Here is a 25,681-nt window from a genome sequence, read left to right as displayed (position 1 = left end):
GTTTCATAATCTGAAGCACTACGACGCCCATCTCATCATGCAAGAATTGGGAAAAATTCATGATCATGACATCCATGTAATTCCAACTACTATGGAAAAATATATTTCTTTCAGTATTACAAAAAAGCATAATAATATTAATGTATCCCTAAATTTCATTGATAGTTATCAATTCCTAACAGCATCCCTAGAAAAATTAGCCAAAAATTTAGATGAATCCAAATTTAAAATATTAAAAGCAAATATTAAACAAAATTACAATTTACTCCTCAGAAAAGGGATCTACCCATATGAATACATGGATGACTTCAAAAAATTTGAAGAAAGACAACTTCCTCATAAAAAATATTTCTACAGTAGTCTGACAGATGAAGAGATCAGCGATGATGATTATCAACATGCCAAGAATGTTTGGGACACATTCCAGATACATGATATGGGGGAATATCATGATTTGTATATGAAGGTCGACATTTTGCAGCTCTCCGACATATTCCAAAATTTCAGGGAACTTTGTCTTAATTTTTATTCCCTTGAATGCTTGAACTTGATGACTGCCGCAGGCCTCTCCTGGCAAAGTTGTTTAAAAATGGTTCAACAGCCATTAGAACTATTTACTGACCCAGATATGCATCTATTCATCGAACGCGGCATTCGTGGGGGCATTTCCATGATTGGACAAAGGTATTCGCATGCAAACAACGAATACATGAAAGAATATGATGCAACACAATCGTCTAAATATATCATGTATTTGGACGCCAACAACCTATATGGCTGGGCCATGACACAAAGTCTTCCCTATGGAGAATTTTCTTGGATTTCTGCAGAAGGAAAAACAGTGGAATGGCTGATGTCAATACCTGAAGATGCTGACACAGGATATATTTTGGAAGTTGATATGGACTATCCCGAACATTTGCATGATCATCATTCTGACTATCCGCTGGCGGTCGAAAAAATGAAGATCGAGTTTGCAGATCTTTCTCCCTTTGCTAAATCATTGCTACCGGAAGAAAAATATTTAGGTCAGGAAAAGTTAATCCCAAATTTGAAAGCAAAGAATAATTACGTCCTCCATTACAGAAATTTGCAATTTTATTTAGAACAAGGTTTAAAACTTAAAAAAATTCATAAAATTCTCCAATTTAAACAAAAACCATGGCTTAAAAAATATATTGATTTTAACACCGAGCAAAGAAAAAATTCAAAATCGAGCTTTGAAAAAGATTTTTTTAAGCTCATGAATAATAGCATCTATGGGAAGACGATGGAAAATATAAGAAATCGTGTGGACGTCCAATTAGTAAACAATGAGAAGAGGAGTAAAAAATTAGTTGCTTCTCCGGCCTTTAAACGATTTTCTATGTTCGATAATGATCTTGTAGCAGTGGAAAGGGAGAAAATCTCGCTCACTTTGTGTAAACCTCTTTACGTGGGCATGACGATTTTGGATTTAAGCAAGATTTTAATGTACAGATATCATTACAATGTAATCAAGAATACTTATGGATCAAAGGCCCGCCTACTTTTTACAGACACGGATTCTCTTTGTTATGAATTGGAAGGAAATAATTTTTTCAATCATATGTCCATGAATAAACATCTTTACGACACATCAGATTATGACAAGAATCATCCACTCTACTCTATTGAAAACAGGAAAAAAATAGGCTGCTTCAAGGACGAGTTGAATGGGAAACCAATTGTTGAATTTGTTGGACTTCGTCCAAAAATGTATTCAATCAAGACCGAAGAGACAGAGAAGAAAACGGCAAAGGGTGTTGCTAGGTCAGTCGTATGCAAGAAAATAAAGCATATAAATTATAAAGAATGTCTACAAAATTTCAAGACAACACGAGAAGTGCAATACAGAATTCAAAGTCAAAAACATCGACTATATACTGTGAAGCAAAGTAAAATTGCATTATGTGCCTTTGACGATAAGCGTTATATCATGGATGACGGCGTAACGACATATCCCTATGGCCATTACAGCATCATAAAATGAAGAAAAAAAAATTATGAAAACAGAAGAAAAAAAATTGAAAAAATTTGAAAACGGCAAAAAAAAAATTGTAAAAATTTGAAAACAGAAAAAAAATATTTGAGAAGAAATGAATATTGAAGAAAATTAAGTATTATAATGAGAAGACTGAAAATATAATATGAAGACATGAAAATTTTGTAAATACAATATGAAGACATGAAAATTTTGAAAATACAATGTGAAGACATGAAAATTTTGAAAACAGAAAAAAAGTAAAAAAATATTTGAAGAAATGTAGATTTGAAAATAGAAGATTGGATTGAAATGGATGACGGAGATAGAATCAGATGAGCTCTTTTTTTCTCTTATGGCCATTTAACTTAATGATTTTTTCAGCTTAACTGTAAACATTTATTTTTATTTTATTTTTGTAAAAAATTTAATTTTTAATTTTTTTTTATTTTTTAATTTTGATATTTATTTTTTGATTTTATCTTTATTTTAATTTTTCATTTTTATTTATTTTATTTTTATTTTATTTTTAAAGGTACCTTAGTGTATGCTTGTGATTAATGATTTTTTCCTTTCAGCATTTGCAGCAGATTTTTCATTATGTTTTAATTCCTTTGCTTTTCAGATGCAGCTTTTTTTTTTTGGCCACATTTTAATTGTATATAGTGTATATAGTTTTATATTTTAAATGCATGAGTGAATGTGAGAATGAATGTGTGAGTGAATGTGTGTGAATGTGTGAGTGAATGTGTGTGAATGTGTGACTGAATGTGTGTGATTTATGATTTCCTGGCTGAGCTGAGGAAGGGGACTGATACCTGGGTATCAAAAAACCCCTCGGTCTATGACGCCCTGAATGAAATCTCCAGGTGTCAGGAAATGATTATTTAATGAGTGAATTGCTTGAAACTCTTAATTATGATCCGCTAAAAGTCCCAAATGTATTTTAATATTTATGTGTGTTTGTTAACATAAAATCTATGTGCAGAATGAATTGAATGTGAGTGTTAAATATTCACACCTATGTTCATGTGCACTAAAAATCGTATATGTTGCTAGAAATTGATAGACTTAGTGATATGAAGTTAGCAACTCCAAGAGTGACAATGTAAAGTTGGTAAAAATAATCTGAAGAAGAAGAAGTCATCTGTTGGTGAGTCTACTTTTAAAAAGGACTTTAGAATTGAAACTTTCTTTGATGTTTCAGGAAAAATATTTTTAAAGGAAATTTTATTTCAGGAAATGATTTGGCATATTTTAAATTAATCTGCATTGGTATGCAAATTGCATCGGCAGATGAAAAAAAAAAGTTGATGGGGTGTATTTGATACACCGGGCTGGTTGGTGGGACCATCAACTTAAAACAAAAATTTATTTTCAACGTTCCTATTTCACTTCGAAAAAAAAAAATCACGGAAAATATTCTAAGTCCGAAAACGCGGGAAAATATTCAAAAAAACGCGCGAAAACTATTCGTAACCTTTCATGGTGCGAAAACGTAGCCGAGCGGAAGCGAGGAAGAGCGAAAACGTAGCCGAGCAAAAGCGAGGAAGAGCGGAAGCGAGGAAGAGCGAAATCACGGGAAAAAACCCTCGTCACCTTCTTCAAGTTCGAGGCGCAACCCCAAGGTCAACCCCAAGGTCGGGAGGAGGTGGAGGGGGGGGGGTCGGCAGGGGGTGGGGAGGAAGTGGGAGGCGCAATATTGCGCATTGCGCCTCCTGGCGCAGAACTGTCCTTTAAGGAAAGTTGAAATTTTACTAGCTCTGATCAAATACACTTTATTTACCCCGACTTCTTAACAGTTTCTTCCTTTCTGTATGAAGTAAATTTCACAAATATATATATATTAATTTGAATTTTTGGCATCTTGAATTCAAATTATGTTTTTCGCAATCACGAGCGTGTGTGTGCATGTATGCGCGTGTGTGTGTTTGTGTAGGCGTATGTGTGTGTGTTTGTGTAGGCGCATGTGTGTGGGTGCGTGTGTGTGTGAGAGTGTATGTATGCATGTGTGTGAGTGTTGTGTATGCAGTGCTGTGCGTGTAGGCGTTCTTGTGTGTATATGTAGGCATGTGTGTTTGTGTCTGTGTGCAGGCATGAGTGTGTGTATGTGTGTAGGAGTGTGTGTGTAGGTGTGTGAGTTTGTAGGTGTGTGTATGTATGCGTGCGTGTGTAAGATATGGACGCAACCTGGAGACGGTTTTCGCAAGAGGAGCAGCATCGTGAGCCGGTCGACGCAACGGTGGTGCTGGCAGAGGGTGCTGGCGGGAAAATAAAATGTAGGAATTCAAAACAGTCAAGTGAGAACAATAGGCAATCGTGATTGCGCAATAAAATATGGATTTGAGAAGTATTACATCCAACATGGATACCCATTTTCCAGCTATAAAAAATAATCAAACATTTTATCGGCGTAAAAAGAATTCGTGTGGTGTTCACGTCAGATTTTGCTTATGACGTTTCGTGAAGCAACTACGGCGCGAACACCTTGCTCGGCGCATACGCGGAATCGAAAGCAGCTTTGGAACCAAAATGTTGGGCCCCTCTACAGTGGCTGTACCCGCCTCTGCCCCAACAGAAGCCCGAAGTTCAGGCGGCAACCTCTGCGTCGGCGAAAGAACAGCAAGTGGGAGAGGAAAAGAAGAGCAGCAGAACGCCTGGACAGCATCGAACTGACCCCTACTGGGAGTGACACTACCCGGTGAATAGAACTTCATTATCGCCAGGACGTGTGCTCAATTTATTCAGAAAGAGGGCCTCAGACTTGGGTTATCACAGCAAATGCTTACAATTCTCACCGAAGAGGTTGTGTGTGTATGTTTAACTCAGAAGATTTTTTTCCTTATTTAACACCATCAATCTTGTCAGTAAAATTTCATATAATGCACGTCAGTAAAATAGTGAGCCCAATCACTGGCCTTCCCAACGTTGTACCAGAGCATTAAAAATTTTTTTATAAGATAATTGTTTGAAATATTATCGTTTTATTATTGCTTAATTTAAATTGGTTGATTGTATTGTTAGTAGTAAGTACCCTGTAACGAGGGCAATAAAAAAAGAAAAAAAAAACATCCAGCATTCATTTGAATTTTGACGTATTGAATTCAAATTATGTTTCTCGCAATCACGAGTGTGTGTGTGTATGTAGGCGTGTGTATTTGTGTGTGGGGGGTATGTGTATGTGTGTAGGCATGTGTGTTTGTGTCTGTGTGCAGGTTTGAGTGTGTGGGTAGTTGTGTGTATGAGTGTTTGTGTGTGTGGGGGGGAAGAATGTGTATGTGTGTGTAGGCATATGTGTTTGTGTCTGTGTGCAGACATGAGTGTGTGGGTAGGGTGTGTGTATGTGCAGGTGTCTGTATGTATGCGTGTTTATGTGTTTGTGTGTATATGTGTGTGTAGGTGCATACATGTGTGTGTATGTGTTTGTGTATGTGCGTGTATGTACGCGTGTAAGTGTAGGATATGGACGCAACCTCGAGACGGTTCTCGCTAGAGGAGCAGCATCGTGAGGCGGCCGGTCGACGTTGGTGCTGCAGAGGGTGCTGGTGAGAAAATAAAATCATAGGACATCAAAAGTCAAATAAAAGCAATAAACAATCGTGATTGCTCAAAAAAAAAAAAAAAAAGATGATTAGGATGCGGTAATGAAGATAAAGATTTTATGGCCGATAACCACCAATACACTTAACATAAAGATTATTTACAGCTTATCTTAAATATATAAAAATCTTCTGTGCGTACGTTTGTCACCATAAGGCTTTTAAACGGCTGGACCGATTTTGATCAAATTTTTTGTGTGTAATTAAGTTATGGAAAGCATGGTTTCGAAGCGCAATGGATCGAATCGGAAACGTTTTTGTTAAATAATTAATTAATTTAAACATTGAATGGCAAAATCTCCCAAATGATTAATACTAGCTGCGTTGCCCGGCTTTGCCCGGTCTATTTTGAAAACAAAAATTGTGTCAAGTGACGTATATTCAACAATCAGGCATAAATAAAAGAAAAAAAAAATCATCATGCTAAATTTCAACTCCAAACAATGACGACAGATATTAAAATACTTTTAAGAAATTAAAATAAAAGGAGAAAGATGGATTTAAAAAGCGTAACTATGGAAACACAAAATAAAATAAGTTTCAGAATTGAAAATGAGAAAGATAGAAACAATGGATTCAAAAAGCGTTACCGTGGAAACGCAAAATAAAATGGTTAAAAACTTGAACACAGAACAGATTTTTGAACTTCATTTAATTCGCTTGTAACTTTTTTTCTAATGGAGATAGAGAATTAAACTTCCGACCATAGGTCTAGTTAGATCTGGAGTAAAAAAGGTAGCTCTTTTCAATGGTGTCAAAACGAAAACTGTAGGACAATTCATTCACTTTTTATTGATAAATTTAATGAAGAAAGTAGTGCCTAAATTTCAGCAAAGCCTAAACAAATTCGAGCTAAAAACGTGAATAACTCCCGCCGCAATTAAGTTAGAGCGTTGGAACAAATTGCGTAGAACGCGGAAAATTCTTCCCTTTCCAACGATATATAATATTACTAATTGCGAGTAATTTTTAACCCCCATATTCGGGAATTTATGTGAAAATAGGGCCTAAATTGGAATAAAAAAAGAACTATTCATCGAATTTTTTTCGAACTGGTCTGCACACCTTCTCAGGACTTAAAGGAACAAATTGTGAAAATTTCAGCGAAATCAGCCGGGTAGTTCTCGAGTTTTTCGAGTTCAAACAAACAGACGCTTTTTGGACACTTCATTTTATACTATGTAGAGATTTATTTTAACCTATTGTTGAGCGAAAACTGAAATAAATATTTAACCCGTTGCCAAAGAAAGGACAATAACAAAGCCAGCTCTGCTTTTTGTAATGAAATTTCCTACTGTGATATGTCAACTGAGAATAGATAAAACGTAGAGAGTGAGAGTGAAGCCTTCATTTCTTGAAAGCAACGATTTTAGGTCCAGTGGGAACTACTTTGATATACCCCCCCCCCCTCCCCCAAATCTGAAATTTGGCGACTTTTTTTCTCGCCTAGCAAAATACCTGTTTTTGGCGCCTTTTTTTCCTCCTTCAGATCCCTAGACTGCAGCCTTCAACAATCCAACCTCCATCAAAAAATCAATTAACATCTGCATATCCTGAGCCAAATAATGCACAAATAAACAATTAACAATACCTGGCCTTCCAACTGTCGGCCTACCCGACGAAAATGAAGAACAGAACTATCAATTTTCCGACTCAAACTGAAACTTTTCAACAATACTATATACAGTAGGCATATTGAAAGCTAAAAGATAAAAATAACTAATAGAAATGAATATAATTGGACAATTCAAACAGATTTTCAGCAAAATACAGCAAGTCAGAAATCTGCTTGATCACTTCACAAAGAAATGGCCACTAAAACATATATGAAATCCGAAAATTGTTGTCACAAAACTTTAAAAAAAAATCAAAAGATGGTACAAAATACAAGACAATACTAAATTTAAAAACTTAAAAGCTGAAAAAACCTAAATTGGCAACACCAAAATAAGAAACAGCAACCCTAAAAAGTCCGTAGGGAGTGCCAGATTTGGCGCGTAATTTTTGGGGAGTATATCAAAGTTATACCGTCCAGTGACATATTTTAAAGTAAAGTACTGCAAGGTTCACGCAAAACGTGTATTCTGTTGTCGTAGTTGAACCATGTGACGGATCGGTGCTTTAGGTTTTCCTAACCAAATGATCAGAAAGAACCGTACCTTGCAACATTTGTTTCTCGGCTGAAATCCATCTGAGTTTTGGAAGAATACTTTAAAGATTATCTAAATAATCAGGACATTATTAAAGGAAAAGATGATGGAATTTAAAGACGAATCAAATTTTATTTTCGTCCAGATAAATTACAATATTCTGTACACAAAAGATCAGTGCAGTGGAAGATCTTTATCTTTGGTGGAAAGAACAAATTAGGCAATATGAAGCTTAAAAAGTTTTGGTTCAAAAGATCGGACCACTAATCGGTCGGAGTTGGCTTCGCTCACTGATCGGTTGGATTACAGTAACGTGGTGGCTTGGTGACTTTGGCTATAAGCAATAAAGTTGCGCAATCATTTGTTTACATTTTAAAGATACTGTTAATGTAATTTATTGTATTTTTTGTTTATTTGGCGAAATATTTCAAATTGCAAAGAATTGTTTTTCGATTTTAAAGAGGTCTTAGTCATTTTAGTTGAAGAATGTGTTTATTTTCCATCGGAAGGGGGGGGGGAGGGATGAGTGATTTTCGCTTATTCAGAGAACTGTTTTTATTTTTCTAAACGATATCCTTTCGATTGCTTTATTCTTTTTGATATGGGGGATATTGCAGCGGAATTTCCCGTTTGTTATAGATGGGTAATTAGATTTTTACACTTAATATCTGAGGACACTTTTTATCTTTTGAGTATGGCTGAAAGAACAAACCATCAAGTACGAGAGAAAAAATAGTTAAAAAAACAACTGCTCAGTGGGCATTAGATAACTCAAGTCGTAATAAATAGACGAATTCTGACACCATAGCAGCTTAAAACATTTTTTTTTACTTCTTTTTTTCAACAGAACGGTTCAAACACTTGATAGTTTATTGAAATTTTTTAACTCAACTTATAAAGTTTGAGCAGAACAACGTCTGTCGAGTCCTCCAGTAACAGTTATGTATTTTTGTTTCTTACCAATCTCAAATGATGGGAATTGGTGATCAGGAAATTTTGTATTTTGTTGAAATTTCGCTTTTTAAGTTCATCTATGTTGATTTTTTTCCAGGAAAAAAAAAACGTTAATTTTACACGCCCCCCTCCCTTTTTTCTTAAAAAAAGTAAAATCTTATTAGGTTAAAACTTGAATGAACGTAAACAACGATTTGTACTTATGGAGACGAAAATTTGTCCTCTTAATAAATATTAAAATCATTAAGAGGGAATAATTAGCTTATTCTCGTAGTCATGGCAATCTGAAAAATCAGATCAACATCAACTTTGGTCTAGTGAGGATAATAAGCAATTGGTGATTGCTTTAAAAAAACTTATCGCCACTGATTTTAGAGCCTTCAACTTAGTTGAGCTGTAGATTTTCATTCGTGTTTTCGTGCTCTAATTCTGACGAAAATTCGACAGAAATCAAAGTACAGCGGAAAGAATAGAACCTTCACAGCAAAGAGAGCGTCATTGCTAGATAAAAAGTTTTACAGAAAAGCGCAAAGAGTTAAACCATAAATTCTGGCTCCGTTTCAACCCGTATTTTAGGGTTGTACTCTATAACATTTTTACTTTCTTCTATATCTAATATATAGAAGAAAGTATTGGATTCGTGCAAATTTTCGAATTTCGAAGGATTCGAACGTTTTGAGGTGTACTGAGTCCATTTCGACTATTTTTGGAAAATGTCTGTCTGTCTGTGTGTATGTGTGTGTGTGTGTGTGTATTGTGTGTCACGTCTGTATGTGACCATTTTTTTGTGGCCGCTCTACAGCAAAAACTACCGCATGAAATCGAACGAAATTTGGTACACATATGTGCCGCTATGTGAACTTGTGCCCATTGGTTTTTGGCGCGAATTCCTCCAAGGGGGGTGGAGCAATTGGACGTTTTTTGAGTTGCGCGTGCTTGCTATTACTCAGGAAGTAACTGGCGGAATCAAACAAAATTTGGTCCATATGTTGCCATTAACAGGAACAGGTGCTGATTCAATTTTGGTGTCAATAACTCAAACGGGGGTTGAGCTATAGAACGTTTTTCGTCGTCAATTGTGACTGCTGTATCTCAAGAAATAATGAACAGAATGAAAGAAAAATTTATCGGCAAGTAGCCCTTAGTGGGTATAAGAGCTGATTTTATTTTGGTGTCAACAGCTAAAAAGGGGGGGTAGCGAAATCGCAAGTTCTTTTTTTCCATTGTGAGTGTCCTATCTCAAGAAGTAATGCTACGTTCTGGCTAAAATTTGAAATATATGTGAATCCATATGTAAACAGGCTTTGGTTCAATTTTGACGCCAATCGCTCCAAGAGGTGTTGATTTTTTTTTTTTGAGCAATCACGATTGCTTATTGCTTTTATTTGGCTGTTTTGATGTCCTATCATTTTATCTTCCCACCGCCCCCCTCCGCACCATCACCGTGGACCGGCCGCCTCACGATGCTGCTCCTATAGCGAAAGTCGGCTCCAAGTTGCGTCAATATCCTACACTTACACGCATACATACACGCACGTGCAAACAAACACATACACACGCATACATACACCTACACACATACACAAACGCATACATACACCTACACACATACACAAACACATACATACACCTACACACATACACAAACACATACACACACACGCATACATACAGACACCTACACATACACACACACAACTACCCACACACTCATGCCTACACACACATGCACATTCCCCCCCCCCCACCACAAACACTCATACACACAACTGCCCACACACTCATACCTGCACACAGGCACAAACACACACGCCTACATACACACACACACACACACTCGTGATTGCGAATAACATAATTTTAATTTCAGATGTCAAAATTCAAATTATATATTTTTTTTTTTTTTTTGCGAACAAAAATAGCTTTATTAATGCAACAATAAGAAAGATAAATCGTAATATATTGTCTTCTGCGTATTTCTCGTGATTTTAATTGTATGGAAATGATCGGAAATATTATCTCAATGATTTAAAATTTTTAACTGTTGCCATCTTATGTTTGTTAACAAATAAAATATTTGTAATTAATTCAAGCAAGGCTTTTAAAATAACTTTCAATTTTCGCTCTTTGCTTTGCTTTTGCAATAATTTAGACATTGGGATGGTCGTCAAGTTTTTGCATGTGTAATTTCGTTTTTGTTGGGAATATTGCTTCCTCGTCAAGCATGGGGAGGGATCAGAAAAAAAAGAAAAATATAGAAGAAAGTTTCGTGATAGCCACAACATACTAGTTTACAACTATAAACAGTTTATTTATTCTTTAATCAGTCTATATTCTCTGGAACTAGCAAAACTTATAATTCACATTCTGCTTTCCGCAAAACATTTGTCGAGAAGAAATGAAAAAACACTCGATGCTTTTCTGTAAAACAGGTTTTTCAGCAATAATGGCGCTTTTGCTGTGAAGCGATCTACTTTGTCAGCCACGAGTTAGAATCGGAACGCGCAAACATGAATGAAAATTGGACTCTTAACTAAGTTGAAGGCGCTAAATTCAGTAATGATATTTTTTTTCCCATTAAAAAAAATGAAGTGCTTTAAAGATACAGATAAAAAAAAAAGATGAAACAAAAGATAGGCAATTCCACGGGTAACTGACTGGCATTTTTAGAGCAAAACAGCGTGTATTTTGCAACGTTCAATGCAAAATATACGTTGTACAAACGATCTTTTCTCCTGGATTATTGCATTTTCTAAACTGAATTTAATGAACTAATCGAATTTTTGAAGTATATTTTGGTTTATTTTAAAAAATTGTTAAAAACAGGGAGTTTAAAACAAAATGTATTTCAAGAACTCCATTATAAGAAAATCGCCTAGAATATCAGAAATTATAGTGACCAAGAACTACCCCAACAGACCAAGAACTACCCCAAACACTTCAGTAAACTGAGGTATAAATCAGTATACTTTTAACACTAACATTTTTTTTAAAGGAAAAAATATTGAAGGAATGAAAAAGCGCTTAGAACATTTGCTATTAAAGAACAACACACAGAAAATTGTTCCTTTAAAAGTTTTTCACCAACGGGAATTAGAAATCAAGATTTTCTGAGACAATCTTTTTTTGAAGATGTTTTTATAGAAGTGTAAAACTCTTTTTTTTTCTCTTGCTTACTTCACTGTTACATTGTTTTTGCCCTTGATATAGGAAAATTGAATGTATACATTAGGGTGGTTTAAAAATACATGTGAAAAAAAAAGGTTCTCCTAGATAACAGGACATCCTCAATATTTTTACACTAGTGAATAATAATATACTGGAGGAATTTTAGCTTCCTATTTCAACTGAAAGACGGTGCTCAACCCCCTCCCCTCAAACTTTCTAAGTATGGGGAGGGGGTTTAAAAATACATTGAACTGAAAAACAATGCTACATATTATAATGTACACTAGTAATATGCATATACATTGCAATAAACATACTTACTAGCCCCTGACTAGCCCTTCAACTCGGACTTACTACAATTGAAGGGCTTGGGGCAAGAACATGATAAGCCACATGATGTGAATTTTTCAGTAGGCCAATTTCCAACTTAAAAAAATATTCGTAAAACTTTTCAAAGGCATTATACATTCTATATTCTGCAATACTAAAACCAGATACGTTTTTCTCCAAATGACATAACCCATTGTCATGTTTATTACAATTTTAGTAATGAGAAACAAAAAATTTGATCGAAAAGTCACTCCTTGTGGCTTATCAAATTTTTGCCCCGAGCCCTTCAACTTAGGTTTTTTTTTAGCAATCACATTGCTTATTGTTCTCACTTGACTGTCCTTGGCGTTACGCTGATTTTATTTTCCCCCCGCCTCCCTCTGCAGCACCACCGTCTACCGGCCTCACGATGCTAATCCTATAGCGAAAACAGTCTCCAGGTTGCGTCCATGTCCTACACACACGCGCATACATACACGCACCTACACACACATACACACAGCTACACACACATACACACAGCTACACACACATACACACCTACACACACCTACACATACATACATGCACACACCTGCATACATACACCTACACATACATACATACACACACCTACACACATACATACACACACCTACACACCCACACACACAATTTTACATACACACACCTACACAATCATACACACACACGCATACTTAAACACACCTATACCCTCAGACACCTACACACAATCCTACACATACACACACTTACACACACATTCATGCCTGCACAGAGACACAAACACACACACACACACACTAGTGATTGCGAAAAACATAATTTGAATTCCAGATGTCAAAATTCAAATTATTATTATTATTATTTTTTTATGTAAAAACATTTTTCAACGGTAAAATGTTGGTAACTATTATTTACCCCGAAAAAAGAGTGACCCATAATTCTTCCCTGTGACCCTAAGTATTATAGTATTTGTCATAAACAAAAAGCTTAAACTGCCATTTTCCTACGTTTGGACAATTTAACTCTTATGTGACTATTTCTTCAAGCTATTTGTCGATGAACTTTGAACATATTTTAAAATTTATTTAATTCATTCACTAATTTATTTTTTCCGTTTCAAGCATCAACAAGAAGTTCGGCTTAGAACTAAACGAGCCTACTTTCTCGTAAATCAACATCAACTTTCTAGTATCTAATCAATATTTTATGAATTAGCCAAGACTTCAAATTATGTCAAAATACCTTTTTAACATTTTAAGCTGGTTTCTGGAAACAAAATATGCCACGCTCATTTTGTCGAAATAAACATGTAAAAAATAAAAATTATAAATATTTTATTAAAAACTAAAAACATGTTCTTAATACTAAATACAGCTCCATGGAATGTGAAACGAGTCAAACAGTATTTTGGCGCCATATTAAAATAGAATTAGAGATTTAAAATTTTCTTGGGAAAAAAAAGGTTTTTTTTAAATCAAAAATCCAGATAACCCTTTTCAAAAACCCGGATTTTTCAAACTCCAATTTCAAATCGTTTTTTTGAGTTGTAATATAAATAAATTCAGTTATTTATATTTATTTATTTATTTTATTTATTTTATTTTATTATTTTTTTATTTTTTTATTTATTTTATTTATTTATTTATTTATTTATTTTTTGCAACAAAAGAAAAAGAAATTCATCAGCCTGTTTTCTCTAGAATTGACTGAAGTTCTAACTTAAATCTTGAACCACTTGTACCGCACGTATAATATAATAGGACTGAACAAACAGTGGACTGGAAAAACTCCCGTTTAGTTCACCACATGACATGCAATAAAATTTTAAAAAAACTAATGAAAAATAAAACCAGTTTGTTTGGCACTCTTGGCTTCCTTAAGATGTTTTCCATCTCCAGCTCAGTCACTTTCCTATGCCGGGATGATGAGTGCTAATAAGCACAAAACTGCAGTCCTCGGCTGGAAATGACTGAGCTGGCGGTGTATTTCACGTATTTAAAAAGCACTTTGAACTTTTCTGTAAAACACGTTTTTTAGCAATAGCGGTATCTTTGCGGTGAAGCGATCTATCCTCCGCCTCGCGTTAGTTAAGGCTGAGGTTTCCCAATCATTCGCGAATGAAGTCTCAGACTCAAGAACACGCTAACACGAATGGAAACTTGTCGCCTATGTTGAAAGCACTGAGTTCAATGGCTAGGGTCTTTTTTTAATTTAAATAATAATAAATAATGAGCTTTGGAGATAATTGAAAAAGAAAAAAAAAAGATTTTTTAAAAAAAGAAAGAAAGATACAAGTCCATAAATACCAATAAAAGAAAAAAGTCTAACTGATCCATAATATTGGCACATTAAAGGAAGTAATAATGGACGCAGCATTATCGGTAACTACAAGTTAACTAAGTATACCAGGTGCCGGAGTATTGGCGAGGGGGTTTGAAGGTCAATACCCCGCCCCCACAAGAATTTTTGGTTTTAACACATATTACCAAGCCTGTACCTAGCACGAAACTGAATATTGTCTCGTACAGCGATTCTCAACCGGTGAACCGACACCGGTCCGCAGAAAAATTTGACCGTTTTCCTCGTCCACGTTAAAAAAATTTCCTTTCTCAAAAAAAAAAAAAAAAAGGGAAACGCCATAATAACAGAGAACAAATATTCAGAACAACATCTTTTACTTGAATTTTGTGATTAATTTTTTACTTTTCTATGACTTTTCAGCAATGTTCATTACTTCTGTATAACAATAATTACTTATCTTATTCTTAACACGTAAATATTTTTTGTAACAGTATGTAACTTTTGCGCTCCACCAAGTAATACAAAGTTCCATTCAAATATTTATTTTCTTATTATGATGATCATATTTTGGGAAGAAGGAAAAAAAAAATCTTTAGTCGTTCGCGAAATGTTTCCAAGTATTTATAACGGTTCTCGAGTTCAAAGGTTTTCTTTTCTTTCTTCCTTTATTATTATTTTTTTTTTTTTTTGCAAAAAAAAGAAAAGAGAAAGAAAGAAAGAAAGAAAATAGGAGAAAAATCTTAACAGTCCATAAAAAAATCACAGGTTTTTAACAATCCACAATGATGGTTCTTTCTTTTTCTTTTCTTTTTTCGCAAAAAATAAAAGAAAAAAAGAAAGGTAAGAAAAGATTAAGAAAAGAAAACACATCACCGGTAAGCTAGTTTCTTTTCGAAAGCTCCCGCTGCAGTGGGGTGAAAACACTAAAAAGCGCTTTAAAACATTTTCAAACCTCTCTCGCTTGTTTGTTTACACAGGCATGTTATTATGGAGTTTTTTCGATTTGTTTGGGACTTGGGCCCAAAGTTCGCAGGTTTACGCAGCTAATTCCTTTTCAGGGTTTTTTTACAGACCATTGATGACTAATTAATATTAATTTCTAAGAGGACATTTTTTTGTAGAGTTTTTGAAAAAAATATCCCAAGTTTTCGGGGCTAATCAAAACCGATTTTTCGGTTTGAGAACTCAATTATTCGTATTTTTCGTCCTAATACTATCGTTGGATACCGAGAAAAATTTTAATATACCCGCCTTTAATAAGAAAAAAATGTATTAGACTGCTTAAAAGCAATTTCTTTAAAAATCCGGCACTCATGGTTCTTCAACTTTCTAAAAGGCTCCCTTCAGCTTTGTAGTGGACGAAGGGCTCTAAAATTCCAGTTCTGGTTGCCTAAGAGGTAGGCCTGTGCAGATTTATTAATCCTTAATTGGTTGAATATAGGGAAAAAATCATTTATGAGCACTTTTTTGGCGTTTTCGCCCCACTGTGCGCCGGTCCTCAAGTCAAAAAAGGTTGAGAAACGTTAGTCTAGTAGAACTTCTGAGAATTGCGAGCAAACGTGGCAGTGTATTAGGGATGTAGTGAAGATTGGATGAGATAAGAATTCAAATTAAATTTAAAAAAAACATTACACACAGGTCTACAATCGTTTCTTTTAAAAAAAATAAAAATTTTAGTATTGTAAGAGCAATACTTCCCAGCATTTTATTTTCACTTGTTACCATTCGTTCTTCTTTCGGGGGGGGGGGGGGGACTCGAAATAAAATTCCAGCGAAACACGAAAACGAGACTTCCATTCGCTTGGTCACCTTTATTGAATTCAAACCATAGAGAAAAATCTGAACACGGTTGAAAATGAAAGAAACTTCCCTTTTTTTCGACTGCCAAGGAATCTACGCATTTTTTTCTCTCCCGTCAAATCAATTTCCTCTCAGAGTTTCCAGCGCGATTACGCATTTTTCCCGAATGACGAAAAAAGCCTCATTCGATCGCAAGATATGAGCTCTAGTTTGCTCATCAGCATATCTTTCCTTTTCACGTAGTCCGGGAATAAACGAGGTTCTCCGGGGGAAAAAATGGTAGATAAATGGTTTCTAATGTTCATCTGAAACGTGATCGCTGCCGCTCCTGGTATTTTTTCCTACATAAATGAGTTCTCGTTTGCAAATATTCGGGCCCAAAAGAAGTTTGGTTAGCATGAATATCCTGCTCCTATGTCTTTCGGGGAAATCTGTGTTTTTAATGGCTGGGGTAATTTATCAACCCAAAATACCATATAGTAGAACATACTAACATACATGGTGAAAAGATATTATAGACGAAAGTTTACTCTTTTGCTTCAATTGTCCCAAAATCGTAGAAGTTTTCGACATAATTATAACTTTTTTAAGTCAAAAAAAAAAAAAAAAAAAGTTGAAATTCCGATGAATTTTACCATAAAAATCAAGTTAGTGGGATTATATTTCGAGATGATACTTTAAAAAGGGGGGGGGGGTCATGTGACTGGCCAAGCCAATCAAAGGGGCATGGTTTGTCCCTTTACAACGTATAGGTCAAAGTGAAAGCAATAAGCAATTTTCTTGATTGCTCCGTATGAAAAAGAGAGAGAGAGACGGCCTAACCTCCCCTCTGGTCAAACTTCTCTAGTTTCCCCTACTCTTTTCGCTAAAAAAGCGATACTCTTCTCCCATTACCTTTTTGCAAATGGGAGTTTGATTTATCAATATTATTTTTTAGCGATAACTCCAATGACCAGCAAATGAGAAACCAGTAAAAAATAAAATAAATGAATGCTATTTATACTAGCACACGTTTTCATCAGGTTAAGTTAGAAAAGGCAGATACAAAAAAAGGATTCATGCTCCAATTTTTTTTTTTTGGGGGGGGGAGGGGGGAATATTTCCGAGTTTTCTACGAGTACTCTCAATATTATATAAGAGCTGTCGTAGTGCGTGTTTAGCTATCATTAACCCTCCAATTTTCCAAAAATTTGGCTTTTTAAAAATTAAGAACACTTTGAAGGATATTATGCTGCCAAGCAAACAAGTTTTCAATACAGGGGCATGCTTGAGTATGGACGCCTGTTGACCTTTTCTAGGTTTTACATAAAAATTGCGTTTCTCCCTGAGATTTAAAAAAGATTTCAAACTCCTTCAGAGTTTTAAGTTTCCCCCAAGGCGTATAAACACTGAAAGGCTACATGGGGTTTAAATGAAAAAAGAACTTAGTAAGTTTTTTGTTGAAAAATAGTTACACGAATCTGAAAAAAATCGATTACCTCCTTTAAATACAAAAAAAGAAAAAAGAAAGACAAAAATTAAAATGACTTTCTTCAAAATCAATTCACTGCAAACAATACGCAACCCATGATTGCTCAAAATAATAATAACAATAATATTTTTTTAAAGAAAATAACACTGAAAAAAACATGACACACATATTACACACACGAAAAACGCTTGTAAAAAACGTTAGGGCAGACAGTGGCACAGCCAAAATTTTCTCTTGAGGGTGGGGAATGGTTGTTGGTTTATCACAATTCTTACATGCATGCAGATTTGCATACTAGGATTGAAACTACAACTTAAAATTAAGGGGGGGGGGGGAGACCTTTGGTAAACTATCTACTAACTCTAAAAAACTGGAAAATATTTTTACAAAAATTCTAAATAGGATCTGATGCCATCCATACATCTTGCATCAAAGTAAAACGCACTCTGCAAAAGATTTACTCTCGCGGCTAAAATATATCGTTTCATTTTCACGAACGTTTTCCCTCCAGCTTATCCCCGACGGACGATATTTCTTCATTCACGGGATTCCGCGTCCGGGCGCATGCTCCGGTTCGATCAGAGAGGCGCGGGAGAGAGGGGGAGGGGGCAGCAGACGATCCGGAGCCCCTACTTCCATTTTGCGGGAGGTGCCTCGTGCCATCCAGACACCTGTCTGGTCCCAGAGAACGCAAAGACATCCAGGTAAGTCGCAGCATCCCCTTCTTCATCGCGGGAACGGGATCCCGACCCGGGGGCATACGGGGGGAGGGGGCGCGAAAACGATGCATCCCCGGGACGGATGTTCCGGGCATATTGGTTAAGCGCGATCAACCTTCGCTTCCTCTTCCGCATCCCGAAACATACTCGGAATCGTTAAAACCGATCCCGCTACTGCGAATCATCGGGAAAATGAAGTTGTAAAAAACCGATTCACATTAAATAGACATCGCAAAGGAGGAAGAGCGTTGGAGGAAATAATTGTTTACAGTGAAATCTCGTCTAAACAAACGCCGTTAGAAAAAAAAAAATTGTGCCAAAGATTTTTTTTTCGCGGGCGTTTTAGGAAACGGGTGCATTTTCGGGGTTAAAAGTGGGTTTCGATCACACGTGACAGTTTTAGAGAAATTATTTATTTTACTTATTTAAAGCTACCTTTTGGGAACATTAATCTCCAAAATATTGTGCGAAACTTCAGCTCGTCCTATTTATAAGTCCCATCCTGATAATTCCATTTATCTTCGAGCTAATCTTCCAAAACACACGAGACATCCGAACACACTTTTTCACTCAAAACATCTTCACTTAAAATAAATAGAACAATTTTTTTTTTTTTTTTTGGAGGGGAGGGGATATTTACAGTTAAATCTCACTTGAAAGAATATCGTTAAAAGGATTTTTTCCTTTTTTAAGATTTCAGAGATTTGTTCATTTTCATTGCTAAACACAAACATTTCGGCAGACTTCAATTATATTATGACGTTTTTTAAACAATAAATAAAAGTTTCATTTAGTCAAAGCTCTATATTGCGAACGTTGGCCAAAATTTTAGCTTTCATTTTAAGAGTTCTTTTATTAATCCATAGTTAAGATTCAAAAACCAATTAAAAACATTAAATTTAATGAGATTAAATAGATGTTTTCTTATGTCATTATTATTATCACTAGAAAATCTTCCTGCATGTTAACCAAAACATATACCATTACCAAAACATGTTATCAAATTATCATGCCTTGGCACAAGTTTCATTGTTAATGCAATCAGGAGCGTTTACTCGATCATTGGCTATTACATATATAATGATTATAACTTGTTTTGTTTAGTTCGAAATTCAACGAAGTTTTCATTTCTGTTTAAAGCTAAAACATTGTTTGCGTCCCTACTTTTTTTTCACCTTTGTAATGAAAAAACTTCCAATTACAAGAGGAACTCAGTTATCCGAATCTATTACCTCAAACTCCTTAAATTAAATTTACATTTATTTATTTTGGTGAGCAAACAATATCACTTCAAGGTCACTGGAGAAAGGTCGTTCCTGCTAAAGGCTCCAAATTATCTCCTTGCATTTCTATCACTTCTGTTTTCGTCTTCCTCACAACATTAAATTTTTGAAACACTCTAAAAATTACTAATTTTAATAATTAATCTAATCACTCTAAATATTTAATTTGAAATGCTATTCATGTCGAAAACGATCGAAACTGAAAGAAAAGTGCAGCTGTGCTAAGTAATGACTTTTGTAACCACTTTTTACTTCCTTTTACAAACTAGTATGTTGTGGCCATCACGAAACTTTCTTCTATATTTTTCTTTTTTTTTCTGATCCCTCCCCATGCTTGACGAGGAAGCAATATTCCCAACAAAAACAAAATTACACATGCAAAAACTTGACTACCATCCCAATGTCTGAATTATTTTAAAAGCAAAGCAAAAGAGCGAAAACTGAAAGTTATTTTAAAAGCCTTGCTTGAATGAATTACAAATATTTTATTTGTTAACAAACATAAGATGGCAACAGTTAAAAATTTTAAATCATTGAGATAATATTTCCTACCATTTCCATACAATTAAAATCACGAGAAATACGCAGACGACAATCTATTACGATTTATCTTTCTTATTGTTGCATTAATAAAAATATTTTTATTCGCAAAAAAAAAAAAAAAAATCAACACCTCTTGGAGCGATTGGCGTCAAAATAGAACCAAAGCCTGTTTACATATGGATTCACATATATTCCAAATTTCAACCAGAACGTAGCATTACTTCTTGAGATAGGGCACTCAAAATGGAAAAAAAGAACGGGTGATTGCGCTACCCCCCTTTTTAGCTGTTGACACAAAAATAAAATCAGTTTTTATACCCACTAAGGGCTACTTGCCGATAAATTTTTCTTTCATTCCGTTCATTATTTCTTGAGATACAGCAGTCACAATTGACGACAAAAAACGTTCTATAGCTCAACCCCCGTTTGAGTTATTGACACCAAAATTGAATCAGCACCTGTTCCTGTTAGTACCAACATATGGACCAAATTTTGTTTGATTCCGCCAGTAACTTCCTGAGGAATAGCAAGCACGCGTAACTCGAAAAACGTCCCATTGCTCCACCCCCCTTGGAGGAATTCGCGCCAAAAACTAATGGGCACAAGTTCACATAGGGGCACATATGTGTACCAAATTTCGTTCGATTTCATGCGGTAGTTTTTGTTGTAGAGCGGCCACAAAAAACTGGTCACACACAGACGTGACACACATACATACACACACACACACACACACACACATACATACACACACACAGACAGACAGACATTTTCCAAAAATAGTCGAAATGGACTCAGCACACCTCAAAACGTTCGAATCCGTCAAAATTCGAAATTCGAAAATTTGCACGAATCCAATACTTTCTTCTATATATTAGATATAGAAGAAAGTAAAAAGGAAGTATTGTATTCGCGAAAAAAATTTCACCGAAAAATTGGCCTTAATTTCCTTTTTCCTCACCCCCAAATGAATGTTGAGTTTTTTTTCCAACCCAACCATACGTGGATATGTGCCTAGGAACGTACAGACACCCGAAATATCGATTTTGACGATCCCCGAGTTATTTACGACGAGTTTTCTCGTGACGTCTGTATGTACGTATGTATGTGCGTATGCGTGTATGTATGTTGCATAACTGAAGAACGGAATGTCCTAGAAAGTTAAAATTTGGTACGTAGACTCCGAGTGGGGTCTAGTTGTGCACCTTCCTTTTTGGTTGCCTTCGTATGCTCCAAAGGGGGTCTTTTGCCCCTTTTTGGGGGGAAATCATTGTTAATTTCGATGTAAACTCACGTGGTGTTATAATTTGGCGGACACTTGGTGATATATCGCCAGTCTTTTGGTCGCCAAGTTTTCTCGCAAACTAGGCGACAAATTTGGCGATTTTTTTTAATTTTTTTTTAAAATCTGGTTTTAATTTGGCCACTGTTGGTGATATTTAGAGAGTAACTATTGAATCATATTAAAACTGCCAATGATGAGAAAATGACATTAAATTGGAGTAAAAGGAAGTCATGTGATGCACACATCAGCTCGTTTTTTTATAACAGAAACAAGAAATTAAGTTCATTGAGTTTTTATAATGCAATAGAGGTTGAAGTGTACAATGTTATGTCTTCTTAAATTTACATTGCATTTTCTAAGTTATTGACTCAGTTTATTGTTTGTAGTTATATGGTTGCTGCCGCTTATATGAATTACGTTTGTTCTAAGCAGTTTTGATTCCATAAAGCGGTTGATTCAATTAAGCGGCTAATTCAATAAAGCTGGCTTTTGCTCTGTTTTTGAAGATTTTATTCATTAAAGCTGCTGAGTCAATTAACCACTGATTCAATTGACCGGCGTCCACTGTACTAATATAGTTGAAAAGATTTCTTTTATTTGTCATTTTGTTGGTTTGGTTTGGTTTGTTTATTTTTTATGGCGCAAGAGCCCTTGAGGGCTATACTGCGCCAAACGATTTTTCGGAATAAATTATATAGATAAATATAAAAGTAAGCGTGTTTTCAGGTGAAAGGTATAAACATGGGTAGTTTAAAATAAGTAATAAAAAACATGTAGACATTAAAAACATTTAAAAAGCGTATGAAATAATATGTTGACAAAAAACCTTGAGTAACAAGAAAAAGAAAAAATCACATTTTGATGACACAAACACTAAATTAAAAAGGAGAATCCAATCTCCTGGAGGAAGGAGTATAAATTGCGATGGGCTGGGTCCCCAAGCAACTCCTGTAAAGAGGGGTTAAAATTATTAAAATATTTAAAACGTATTTGGTTAAAATTTGGGCAGTTACTTAAAATATGTAACACTGTCTGATTCACATTACATATAATGCACGTTGGAGCAGGTTCGCGACATAAGAGGTATTTATGAGTGAACCTTGTATGACCAATGCGAAGTCGAGCTAATAATACTTGTTCTCTCCTGGTAAGTTGTAAAGATTTGAAATCTTTAGCCGAGGGCTGGATGGAATGCAATTTATTTTGTGTTTCAAGATTCCAATTCCGCTGCCAATGCGTGTTAAGAGATTCAGGAATGACGTTTTTAATGTCATCAAAAGAGACAGTATCATCAACCAGGATACTTGCGGCTCTGGCAGTTGAATTAGTCATTTTGTGAAAGTGTTCGTACGTATTTACTACTAGATCCCTAGGAAGAGCTAAGGATTCTGCGATCTCCTGGCAGTCATTTTAAAGTCCCTCCAAAAAATTTTCGATTAAACGAAAGAGGTTCTTTTCCGATCACTTTGATTAGTCGAGGTCTTACTGAAATTTAAAATGAATATTGTCGACGCATGCGTAGTCACGAAGGTGTAATCACAGCTGGCAAGTTTTTCGAAAACGGAAAAACCACGGAAAAAGCCATGGAAAACAAAAAAAAAAAAAAAAAAAAAAAACGACCGGAAGAAATCGGTTTCATCCAAGTGAAAGAAATGGGAGAAATTAATTTTGCGATTTACAATTTGGTACGGTAAAACAGATGTATTTTTGAAGAAAATTTTAAGAACATAAACCATATTGTTACAAATATAAACATAAAGCACACATGATAAATTAATAGTTAGACTATTTAATACTAATAGCAACTTCAAACTGAACAGCGCACAATGTACAGCAATATTTATTGATTTCATAAAAATTAGAAGTCCTAGACAAAGTGGCTACAGTAAAAGTATGAATTGTAACAAGAGTTGGGGCAAACCTAACCTGGCAACACTGCGATGACTACGCAGATCCTAATTACAGCGCTGCCAGGTTAAGTTTGCTCCAAGTATTAGTGAAATTTAAATTTTTAAAGCTAATTACCAGCTCGCCTAAAAGAATTCAGTAAAAAATTGGAAAAAACAAAACAAAACAAAAATTAATTTGAATTTTGACATCTGGAATTCAAATTACGTTTTTCGCAATCACGACTGTGTGTGTGTATGTAGGCGTGTGTGTTTGTGTCTGTGCGCAGGCATGAGTGTGTGTATGTGTATTTGTGTGTGTGTGTAGGTGTGTATGTAGGAGTGTGTATGTAGGAGTGTGTATGTGTGTGTATGTAGTAGTGTGTGTGTAGGTGTGTATGTAGGAGTGTGTGTATGCGTGTGTATGTAGGAGTGTGTGTGTGTGTAGGTGTGTATGTATTTGTGTGTGTGTAGGTGTGTATGTATTTGTGTGTGTGTAGGTGTGTGTATGTAGGTGTGTGTGTGTAGGTGTGTGTATGTATGCGTGTGTATGTATGCGTGTGTGTGTAGGATATGGACGCAACCTAGAGACTGTTTTCACTAGAGGAGCAGCATCGTGAAGCCGGTCGACGGTGGTGCTACAGAGGGAGGCGGGAGGAAAATAAAATCAGCGTAACGTCAAGGACAGTCAAATGAGAACAATAAGCAATCATGATTGCTCAAAAAAATCTTAACATTACTTACTAATCATGTTCCACATACTTCATTAGGGTGATACTAACATAAGATATAAAAATATCCAAACACATTAGAAAAATAGTATTTTCACATTGTTAATACGATACAAACGCTGGAATAAATAGATATTTTTTTTTTCAGTTTGGGACTAAAATTTTTAGTATAACATATACTAGGGGTTCCTAAAGTGGGTGCCGCAAGAAGCCAAGGGGGGGGGGGGGCTGCCGCCAAGCGCCCACGATATTAATTTATATACGCATACATAATAATAGAGATAGGCGGGTGCCGTTAGAAATTTCTAATTCTACAAAGAGTGCCGCGAGTCAGAAAAGTTAGAAAGACTCTGATATACAGTAGGGTAGGGGAATGTGGGCCAATGGGAAATAGTTGGGACAACTTACCTTTTTCAAAACTAACAAATTTGTTTTGAAAACTATAGTATTTAAAAAAATAACAATGCATTTTATAATAAAACACGCATTGAAACATTATTTATCCATTTTGGTTATAAATTTGTATCTTCAAAAAAAAAAAAAAGTGTACAATTCGGTCACGCGTGCAACAAGTACAACGCTTTTTTTTTTTTTTTAGGTACAAGAAAGCTTTTTAGAAAGTGGATACTTCATATTATGATCAAAATGGTTCCTTACATTCTAATATATGAGAAATTAAAAGAAAAAATAACAAAATTCCGAGAATATGCGCAAAAACGTCGCATCTGTGCAAATGGATTGGAATGAACGATGGTCACGTTTTTTTCAGGACTCCTTAAATAACTTATTGTAAGTTATTATTTAAACTAATAATAATATTGATATGTATAAATAAATAAACACCGGTGGACAATACACAGAAAGAGAAACTTGTATAATTGAAATGAGAAATTTCAATAATACTTTTTTTTTTCAAACAAATTGCTACTCTAGTCTGTGGCAAAAGAATCGACTTAAACGCCGCTATCATTCTCTATTCAATACTGCCGTGGGCAGGTAAACGGCAGTATCTTCAGAAATGAGTTTTCGAGATATTTGATAAAATGCGTTTTGGATTCAATACTAACAACAGAGAAATGTTGGAATTAGAGCTCTTTTTCGCGCTTTTTTTTTCAACGGAAATCAAACAAGCAAGCTTGTATAATAAAGCTAACGTACAATAGATAAAAAAATTTCAAAAAGCGAGCTGATGTGTGCATCACATGACTTCCTTTTACTCCAATTTAAAGATAATAGTGCCTCGAAGTGAGCAAAAAAACACTTTAAATACTTTCATTCCAAGTCTGTTGAGAACCGAAGCAAAGAAAACGTTTTATACAGATAAATTTTCCCAATATTGTCAGTTTTAATGTGATTCAATATGGTTAACTCTCTAATGGCCAAACTGAAACCAGATTTTAAAAAAACCGCCAAATTCGTCGTCAAGTTGGCGACCAAAAGCTTGGCGATATAT

The 25,681-nt window shown here is 35.2% G+C and overlaps 1 protein-coding gene across 1 annotated transcript in view; it reads left to right on the top strand.

The window, feature by feature from the left end:
* The window catches only part of LOC129216812 (leucine-rich repeat neuronal protein 1-like), a 49,073-nt gene that overhangs the window by 1,331 nt on the left and 22,061 nt on the right, over positions 1–25,681 (top strand). The gene's annotated exons all lie outside the window — the stretch shown is intronic.

Source organism: Uloborus diversus, chromosome 2 (assembly GCF_026930045.1).
Source record: "Uloborus diversus isolate 005 chromosome 2, Udiv.v.3.1, whole genome shotgun sequence".
NCBI classification, from domain to species: Eukaryota; Metazoa; Arthropoda; class Arachnida; order Araneae; family Uloboridae; genus Uloborus; species Uloborus diversus.
This window is presented reverse-complemented; position numbering and strand designations above follow the sequence as displayed.